Here is a 10752-nt window from a genome sequence, read left to right as displayed (position 1 = left end):
TAGATGAATGAAACGAGCCCCGTGAGTAATAGAGCTGTCGCTGTGTGTCCGGTGGAAGCCATCGAGTGACCTTTCACAAGCCGTGGACATTCTGTGCTGAAGTCTGAATGGAGTTTACTAAGAGGTTCCATTTGCTTTTTTGTATTTGCTAGGCATTGCCAATACTGAGATCAATACAGACTAGTGAGAAAGGAGAGCCATGCAGGGGACCGTCCGGCTCTCCCTGAGGGCTTTTGTGTGCTTGTATTGAGACAGACTTCATTACAGGATTGTGCAGGAATGATACAATAGTTGTAATTTTAGGAGGGCCATGAAAAAACAAGTGGAGGTTGTTTTTCCACACTGAAAATAACACACATTCAACCAAAACCTAATATATATATATATATATATATATATATATATATATATATATATATATATATATATATATATATATATATATATATATATATATATATATATATATATATATACATTTTAGAGTCATTTTGACATTATTTCAATTGTGATAATCATTTATTAAATGGAAAATTATTATTTAATTATTATTGGAATAGAAAAATTGTTATACATTAAATTATATTTGTTTTAAGGCCTTATGCTAATTAACGGTAAAAGATAATAGGAAACAATATAATAATATCAATAATAATTATTATTATTATTTTATTATTATTATTATCATCATTATTATTATTATCATTGCTATTATTATTGTTATCATTATTGTTATTGTTGTTCATAATAATTATAAAATAATATAAAATAATTATTATTATTGATAATAACAGCAACAATAATAACATTAATAATAATAATAATAATAATAATAATAATAATAATATAATTATTAATAAATTATTAACAAATATAATAATAATAATAATTATAATTATTATTATTATACTATTATATTACTATTATACTTCTAATAATATACTATTATTGTTATTATACTATTAATAGAAAATATTATTGACCTTTCAAATGATTTGAATTTGAACTTGTGGCAAATTAATAGGATAAAATAATGGGGGAAATATAATTTAAATAACATTTTAAATATGTACATCATTTATGTAACACCTGGACTTGTTCCTGATGTCTGCTGCACTGTCTGAATTATATCTCGATTCTTTCTTACACCCCTTTGATTGGTCATGTGCTTAACAGAAAGGGCTGCGATTGGCTCTTACACACTGGCGCTCTTTACAGATGAGTGACACTAATAAACGGCAGCGGCGATCACAGCTGATCTATGGTAGACATGGTGGAGAAATCTCTGCAGGCACGCTCTCGTATCTGGATCCAGAAGTATCGCTGTAACAGCCGAGAGGAGAGGAAAAGTCACGCCAGCAGGTCAAATAGGCCACAGTGAGAGAAAGAGAAATGGGGTTTACTTTATTCTGTCAATCAGAGTGAAATGGGGGCTTCTGCTGTCAGTGTCAGTGAAAGACTGTCCAGCAGACACACGCAGAGAAATTGTGCTGAGTTTCTGCGTTTTTAAGTAGTTGGAGCGTTGTAAATACTCGTGCTCGCCTACCTCGCCATAGTGAGCTACTGCAACATAATGCAAATGAGATAAATGAAGTCAGTGGCTGTTTCTCAATAAGCGTTCTTGTCTGTACTTGCGTTCTTGTGTCCTCGTGAAACGTCATCAACCGTCGCCAAAGTACTGTTCCAATTCAAAGTTCACATCTCGCCAAGTACAGATGAAATTCCCGGATGTGTACTTGCTCTGCCCCTTTGGCCAAGGATGCATCGAGAGGTGACTTTTGTGAACTTGCGAAGCTCAGGTATCCCAGAATGCATTACAGCGTAACCAGCAAGCGCTAATGGCGGAGGAGGAAACCCGCACGGTTTTAAAAATACTCCTTTACTGTGTCATAAAATAAAGTTTCTAAGACTTTTTCAGGCGAGAAAGTAGGTGTTTTAAACTCGAATCGGCAGTTTATTCACAAAGATAGCGCGTCTTTAACGATGTGGCTCAACTTATGCAGCTTTACTTCGGCCCGGCCATCTTGGACGTACTGCTGGACCTCATCACTCCATTGTAGTTAAAACATGATATTTAATACATCTTGTGCATATCTAACAGACAGTTTTTTTGTCTTATAAATCTATTTGTTCTCAGGTGTATTATTTTGGCATTGTTATTTCGTTACCTTTTATAATTGTCTTTAATTATGTTACCGTGTTGTACGCTGTTAGTCTTTTACCAAATTGTTTGATGTAATCTTTATTTCTTATCATGTATGTCTTTATTTCTTATTGTGTGTATAATTACTATTGTAGTTTAATAAATCTTATAATCAAAGACACGTGTCTGTGTATAATAACTCATTTTAATTAACATTTTTATGAATATATGTGTACATTTTCTTAAATCAAAAATGTAGATTTATAATATTAATATAATATTAATGAAATCATTTTATTGTTAATGTACAGTGGAACCAATGAATCCATGGTGAGGTAAGTGACGTTATGAAGTACACTGCTGTTCCATTTGAAGAAGTACCCGACTTGTGTCCTCGGGATATCGTTCTTCCAAGTCTAAACTTGGCAAGTCTGAACTTCCAAAGACGCAAGTCCGAACTTTGCGTACTTGGTATTGAGAAACAGCCAGTATATAATAACAGGTTATTATTATTACTGAATCGATGCTGAATTGTCCGCATCTGCATCGCAGTGCACAGAAGAAACAATTAATTTTGACACCTCTACAGAAAATCTTGACAAATCATTACATCTATATTTATCGGCTAATACTTTATATTGGCTATTAGCCTCAAAATCCAAAGATTTATCAGTATTGGTCAAAAAATCTATATTGGTGCTTCCTTTTATTCTTATCATAATTATTATTATTAACAATACTGTTGTGTTTAAAACATATTGTATTGTTATTTTTCATTTTGTGTATGACAGAAGGTAGAAAGGTGAGAAAATATGCAGAATATTCACATTTTCACAAGCTTTAAATTAAAAAGAGAGTAATATTTATGACACATCTTCACTCCTCGCTACAGCCAGTGGGGAGTTTTAGAGTTTGTTTATTTATGAGAAGGCAAAGACAGCATGCGTTGGTGTGTGTACAGGTTGTTATTAGCTTTTCGATCCCAGGATTTATATTGTCAAGAGATAACATAATACATAATTTACAGTGGGTTTATCGGCTTTAGTTACACTAAGAGAGAGCAGTGCATTATGGGAAGCACTTAACCTCTGACATTAAGCTCATAGCTGATGCTTGCAGCCCGTGGCCTGATCTGGAATATGAGGAAAGTGTCCAGAAGGAGAGTTTCTTTCTCTGTCAGATCAGGAGAAGCAGAAAAGTGAAATGAAGGATTGGATGGCTTTTCTTTTTTTAAGTTTTAATGAAAACAAAACAGAAGTAAGGGTTTTTAAATGTATCGTTGGTACTCCTCTGGTCAATTTGGGTTCGTTAGCTCAGCATATTAAGCCTACAGTCACAAATTTAAGAGAAGTTTGACACCGATTTTAAATTTGACAATCTGATTAGAGCGGTAATTAAATCTAGCTTTTTTAAATTAAGACAACTAGCAAATATGAAGCAATATATATCCAAACAACAGTTTGAGACTGTAATCCATGTTTTTGTGACCACTCGGTTAGATTACTGTAATGCACTGTGTGTGGGGAGTAGTAGGTCAGCTATTGCCCGTTCACAAATGGTGCAAAATGCTGCAGTCCGCCTGTTAACTGGTACTCGTACTACATAATTTACAGTGCGTTTATCAGCCTTAGTTACACTTTTACAGAGCAGTGCATTATGGGAAGCACTTAACCTCTGATATTAAGCTCATAGCTGATGCCTGCAGCCTGTGGCCTGATCTGGAATCAGGAAAGTGTCCAGAAGGAGAGTTTCTTTCTCTGTCAGATCAGGAGAAGCAGTAGGGGAGACGGAAAGTAAGACCCTCTCTCGCTTGTCACTCAGTGTTAGACGTGGATGACACTGTCAAAAGATGATGCTCTCCCTCTGAGAAGTGTGTGTGTGTGAGAGTGAGTGTGTGACTGTGTGACACTGGACACCTGCGCTGCATTCTGAGAACAGGTTTTGTTGGCAGTGAGAAAATGTTGATCCTATATATATATATATATATATATATATATATATATATATATATATATATATATATATATATATAATAGGTACTGGCTACTTCATTAGGTACCAGTTCCAGGCTGGACCCCCTTTTTGCTCTAAGAACTGCCATAATCATTCTTGGCATAGATTCAACAAGGTACTGGAAATATTGTTCCACCACATCCCAAAGGTGCTCTTTTGGATTGAGTTCTGGTAACTGTGGAGGCCATTTGAGTACAGTGAACTCATTGTCTTGTTCGAGAAACCAGTCTGAGAAGATTCGCACTTTATGACATGGTGCGTTATCCTGCTGGAAGTAGCCATCAGAAGATGGGTACAAAGTATGGCCATTCTCCTCTGACCTCTAGCATCAACAAGGCATTGGCACCTACAGAACTGCCGCTCGCTGGATATTTGTTCTTTTTCGGACCATTGTCTGTAGACCCTAAAAGTGGTTGTGCATGAAAATCCCAGTAGATCAGCGATTTCTGAAACACTTAGATCAGCCCATCTGGCACCAATCAACCATTAAGAGCAGAGAGAGGGGAAGGATCGGCATAGGATCTCGAATCTGGAATTGAGCTCGGGTCACCGTAAGCACCATGTGTGGAGTGTCAGCACACTTAAACACAAAGCTATTGTGGATGAATTCATGCATTTAATACTTTTTGAAGAGAGAAAAAAAGCCTCAAACTGGAGGTTTCATAGATCCGAGTGGACTGGTTATAATAGGCCATCAGATGTTGATGTGTGCACCTGGGTCCTGCTGCGAGAGCTCCGGTCCACATCTGGAGGAAACGATTTCATTACATCACGTCACCAGCAAAATCCATCATAATAACACTCATATCTCTCCCAAAGAATGCATGTTTTTCACTAACTGTATCTGACGCAGAACGGTCCTGCAATAGGAAATCCAGCACCTGTTTGCCGAATAAAGTTGAAGTCAGAATTATTAGCCCTCCTGAATTATTAGCCCACCCTGTATACTGTATATATATATATATATATATATATATATATATATATATATATATATATATATATATATATATATATATATATATTTTTTTTTTTTTTTTTTTTTTTTCCAATTTCTGTACAATGGAAAGATTTGTTTTTCAACACATTTCTAAACATAATAGGTTTAATAACTAATTTCTAATAACTGATTTCAGCACATAATATTTTACTATATAAAGTATTTTTCAAGACACTGGTCTTCAGCTTAAAGTGCAATTTACAGGATTAGTGTAACAGTCCCTGTTTGTTTGTTTGTTTGTTTGTTTGTTTGTTTGTTTGTTTGTTTGTTTGTTTGTTTGTTTGTTTGTTTGTTTGTTTTCAGGGGTAGACTTGGGAGCCCTAAGCAATTCCAGGTATGGGGCCCAAGCATTGAAACTCAAAACATTCTCTTTCTTTATAGATATTTTTTCTCTATAGATTCAATCGACTGACCCACCCTCCTTCTTCCCTAAACCCAACCAATAGTGTTTTCAAAAGCACCGATTGACCAGCATCTACCCACTTCCCTAAACCTAATCGACAGTTTTAAAAAGCAATCCAGAAAAAGAAAAGCCCTCCCCTAATTTTTACCACATTTTTAGATTTTACCACATTCTCACCCTGTTATTCACTTGTTTATTTTATCTTTTGGCTTCTGTTTTTGTCTTATTTGCTTTCTGGAACCATTTTTTATCGGACTCGAACCCCATCATCGGAGTCAACTCCTCTCTACATCTCTCTAAGTCCGCTGACATACATGGCGCACTACTGGACAAACTGGTAACAGCAGAAAAGTCGTCCACACGGAGGTAAGCGGTCAGCTGGTAAGCGTGAAAGATAGCAGCGTCATACCCCAATGTTTTAAAAACGAAATGCAGCCATACGTTCCTCTGAATACATCGTTTGCGATCTCTAGAAATGTATATAGGGCTGCGTTTTCAGAAAGAGTACTAACCAAGCTCAGCCCCACTTAGCTTCAGTGAGTAAATGGTTTTGGGCTGCAGGGATCCTCACATTTGTTCCCCTCCTTGTACCACATGTTAGACATGACTCTTAGGGCCTACTCACACTATGCCATCCGTACCGTGCCCAGGCCCGTTTCCCGGATCATTTGAGAAGTGTGAGTGCGCTGAATCGGGCTCAGGCCTGGCCCGGTTGGAAGAGGTGGGCTTGAGCGCGGTTCACTTGGGCTCACTTGGGCGCGGTACGTTTGTAGTGTGAATGCAAAACACGCCAAAGCCCGAAACTGAAAGCAAGACGTGACTTTTAAGGGACTGTTTCATATGGACTTATTAATCAATCTTACTGTTCAATGAACGCAACCTGCCGTAGCTTATTAAATACGCAAACCCCTCACTGCACGACATCTGCACGCCTTCAGCAGACCTCCTCATTCCTGCAGCAGGAGAGCTTTATGATTGTTTATGAGCGCCAAAAGTGGCGGATCTGTTCAGCGAAATATCTGACTGCGTGTCACCGCATCCCTAAGAACTGTTTGGCGAAATATTTGACTGCATGTTACTGCATATCAAACCGACTGAAACAATATAACTAGAGAAATCTCCACTGTGCTGCTGAGTGACAGGCACTTCTTACTGAACAGCGCAGCATCGATGATGTAAGCGTGCCCAGGCCCGATTGTGGTGTGAGTGGGGGCCGTCGGGGGAGACGGGAGGGGGGACAAGCGTGCTTTGGCCCGGTTCGAGGCAACTGTACCTAGTGTGAGTATGGCCTTAGCTAGGTTAATGACACTTAGCTAGGTTAAATCACTGTAAAACAGTGGTTTGTTCTGTAGCCAAACGAAAAATATATATTGCTTAAGGGGGCTAATAATATTGACCTTAAAATGTTTTTTTTTTTTTTTTTAACTACTTTTAAAACTAAAACTAAATAAAACAAATAAGACTTTCTCCAGAAGAAAAATTCCTTGCTCTGTTTAACATCATTTGGGATAATATTTGAAAAAGGGAAAAAAGGAGGGCTAATAATTTTGACTTCAACTGTATGTCAGAAATCTGGAAAAGCGTGGAAAGACGCACCACCCACACTGAGAGAGATTAGTGTGCAGTGGATGACTTCCACCCTGCCAAGCATCTTTTGATTAATATGTTTGCATTGCAAAGCGCTTTGCATTTCCACCTGCACATGCAAAAATAATAAGCATCTTTTTTTCTGAAAGGTTGGCATGCTGTCTAGTGTATGTGATGCTTTTAGTCTGTCTTGTTTGGGCCAATCTGACAAAGCCTTTGAATTCATGAACAGCAGTAACTCGCTTATCAAACTGAATGTGTTTTTATTTCTTTTTTTTTTTTTTTTAAAGATGAGTTTCCATTCGAGAGATGCCAGAGGAGATGGAGTCTGTCCCTGCTCTGCGAAAAACACCACTCACATCTGTTTTGTTTAAGGGGGATCTGGGAATCATGGTTGCCTGTGGAGAAATGTATGCACTGAAATGAATGAGAGTGAATGAAGGAGAGGAGTTTTTGTGTGCACATAGAATGCAGCATTGGGGGGCGTTCATAAACAATACTGTATATTCATTCGCTGCTGTTTCTCATTCATGACATGTTCCTGTCTGTGCATTCTTTGCTTGTTTATATCAGGGTCAGAAAATGTTAGAAATGCTTATACACACAAGATCCAAAAAATAATGGGTTATTCAAGGGAAAATACGAAACATTTGCAGCAGTCTTTATCAATAAGTCATTACATTTTTGGAGAAACAAACCTTTTATGTATAAGCTTGTATAAGCTGGTTTGCTTTGTGGCTTATGATGCTTCAAAGGGTACCTATGATGAAAATCATCTTTTGGAAGCTGTTAAGACAGAACCGTGTGTAGGTATAGTGTGTCCACGGTCATACTGGGGTGATAAAGACAATAAGTCTTAAATTTCCTGATGTTAAAAGTAGGATACAAATCCCTACGATTTTGGGGCCGACCACAGCGTGATGTACAATAGTACGTTGCTTTCTTATAAATTTTTACCCGAAATGTTAATTACATGCTGCTAATGAATTTTCACACGCAGTGTCAATTATACGCTGCTTTTTAAGGAGATTTCACACAGTGTCAATTATACGCTGCTTTTTAAGGAGATTTCACACAAAATGTCAATTATACGCTGCTTTGTTACGAATTTTCACGCTAAATGTCAATTATACGATGTCAATTTTACGCTGCTTTTTAAGGAGATTTCACACGAAATGTAAATTATATGCTGCTTTCTTACGACTTTTCACACAAAATGTCAATTATACGCTGCTTTTTATGGAGATTACACGTGAAATGTCAATTATATGCTGTTTTGTTAGAAATTTCACGCGAAATGTCAATTATACGGTGTCAATTTTACGCTGCTTTTTGAGGAGATTTCACCCGAAATGTAAATTATATGCTGTTTTCTTACAAATTTTCATGCACAATGTCAATTATATGCTGCTTTCTAAAGAATTGTCATGTGCAATGTCAATTATATGCTGCTTTATACATTTTACGCACTGTCAATTATACGCTGCTTTCTAAGGAATTGTCACGCACAATGTCAATTATACGCTGCATTCTTACGAATTTTCACACGCAATGTCAATTATATGCTGCCTTTTGAATTTTCATGCGCAATGTCAATTATACGTTGCTTTCTTGCGAATTTGACATGCAATGTCAATTATATGCTGCCTTATGAATTTTCATGCGCAATGTCAATTATATGCTGCTTTCTTACAATTTTTTTACGCACAATGTCAATTATATGCTGCTTTCTAAAGAATTATCACGTGCAGTGTCAATTATATGCTGCTTTATAAATTTTACGCACTGTCAGTTATACGCTGCTTTCTAAGGAATTGTCACACGCAATGTCGATTATATGCTGCTTTATGAATTTTGCGCAATGTCAATTATACGCTGCTTTCTTTTAAATTTTTACACGCAATGTCGTTTATATGCTGCTTTATGAACTTTCACATGCAATGTCAATTATACGCTGCTTACAAATTTTGACATGCAATGTCAGTTATACGCTGCTTTATGAATTTTCACTGGCAATGTCAATTATACGCTGCCTTAAGAATTTTCATGCGCAATCATATCATATTTTCATGTCAATCATATGCTGCATTCTTACGAATTTTCACGCGCAATGTCAATTATATGCTGCTTTCTAAAGAATTGTCATGCGCAATGTCAATTATTTGCTGCTTTATGAATTTCACGCACTGTCAATTATACGCTGCTTTCTAAGGAATTGTCACGCGCAATGTCAATTATACGCTGCTTTCTTACGAATTTTTACCAGCAATGTCAATTTTAAGCTGCTTTATGAATTTTCACACGCAATGTCAATTATATGATGCTTTCTTACAAATTTTTACATGCAAGGTTAATTATATGCTGCTTTATGAATTTTATGCACTGTCAGTTTTATGCTGCTTTCTTGCGAATTTTTACACACAATATCTGTTACTCGTTGATTTCTTACAAATTTTCACACGTGTGAAAAGGCTGACCGCGGCTTGATGTAGGACTGCGGTTTTCCCACCGACTGAATTGATTGACAGTCGCATATTAACATATCTCTGTAGTAACATGTATAATCATATCAACAACACAGGACGTGCGCAAAACTACTGAGATTAAAAGATCTGTTCAGCTCACTGTGATCATCAATCTTCATCAAATGTGATCAAGAATGAGTTTTACAAGTTTAATTGTTTTTAAATCAGTGCATGTGTAATAAATTACATCGATTTTTCCCAGCACTGAGGGTTGTATTCTCAGTGCTAGTGTTTCTGAAAGGGCATCTGCTGGGTAAAACAATTGCCAGAGTAATTGTTGGTTCATTCCACTGTGGTTATAAGTTAAAACAGGTTTTAAGTTAAAGGAAGATTGGCGTTTGCATTTTATTGATGAGCATTAGCATCAATAAAGCAAAAACAGACAAAGCAACTGGAAGTATTGTCAATTTTAACCCCTTGACTGTTCTATCAAGGAGTTACACCTGCAGTCGGTCTGAAGATCTAATTCAGTTTACTTATTCAGTTTATTATTATTCTGTTCTTGTGAAATTATGCTAATTGTTTAGGAATTCATTGGAAACGTGTTTTGTTTGGGGTAGGTTTTGACACATTGCAGCTGATTTAAGCTGGTTCATGCTAGTCATGAGCTTGTCAGGACCAGTATAGGACCAGCAAATTGACTGATGGATTTTACTTGACAATTTTAACAAAAATATACAAACAAGTCCAATTAGAGTAATTCATACATATTTTCAAAACCGTAGAGCAGTGGTCACCAAACTTGTTCCTGGAGGGCCGGTGTCCTGCAGATTTTAGCTTCAACCCTAATCATACACACCTGAGCACCTAATCAAGGTCTCACTACTTGAAACATCCAGGCAGGTGCATTGAGACAAGTTGGAGCTAAAACCTGCAGGGACACCGGCCCTCCAGGAACGTGATTGGTGACCTCTGCCGTAGAGGATGAAATACACAAAAAGCCACAGGTTTATTTCCATTGTGGTCCACATGACCAGCAGAAAAACATCTTAAATCAGCTGCCATGAGTAAAAACCTATAACTAGGGCCAGACAGAATCTGCTGACATTTTTTGCTGTATCTGTGCAGAATTGTGCAAAAA

The 10752-nt window shown here is 36.9% G+C and overlaps 1 long non-coding RNA gene across 1 annotated transcript; it reads left to right on the top strand.

The window, feature by feature from the left end:
• Positions 1 to 5459: 5459 nt before the first annotated feature.
• Positions 5460 to 9522, top strand: LOC141385762 (uncharacterized). Its single transcript, XR_012406739.1, has 2 exons — positions 5460 to 5925; positions 7437 to 9522. It is a non-coding gene; the product is annotated as an uncharacterized lncRNA (long non-coding RNA).
• Positions 9523 to 10752: the final 1230 nt, after the last annotated feature.

This window comes from Danio rerio, chromosome 5 (genome assembly GCF_049306965.1).
Source record: "Danio rerio strain Tuebingen ecotype United States chromosome 5, GRCz12tu, whole genome shotgun sequence".
NCBI classification, from domain to species: Eukaryota; Metazoa; Chordata; class Actinopteri; order Cypriniformes; family Danionidae; genus Danio; species Danio rerio.
This window is presented reverse-complemented; position numbering and strand designations above follow the sequence as displayed.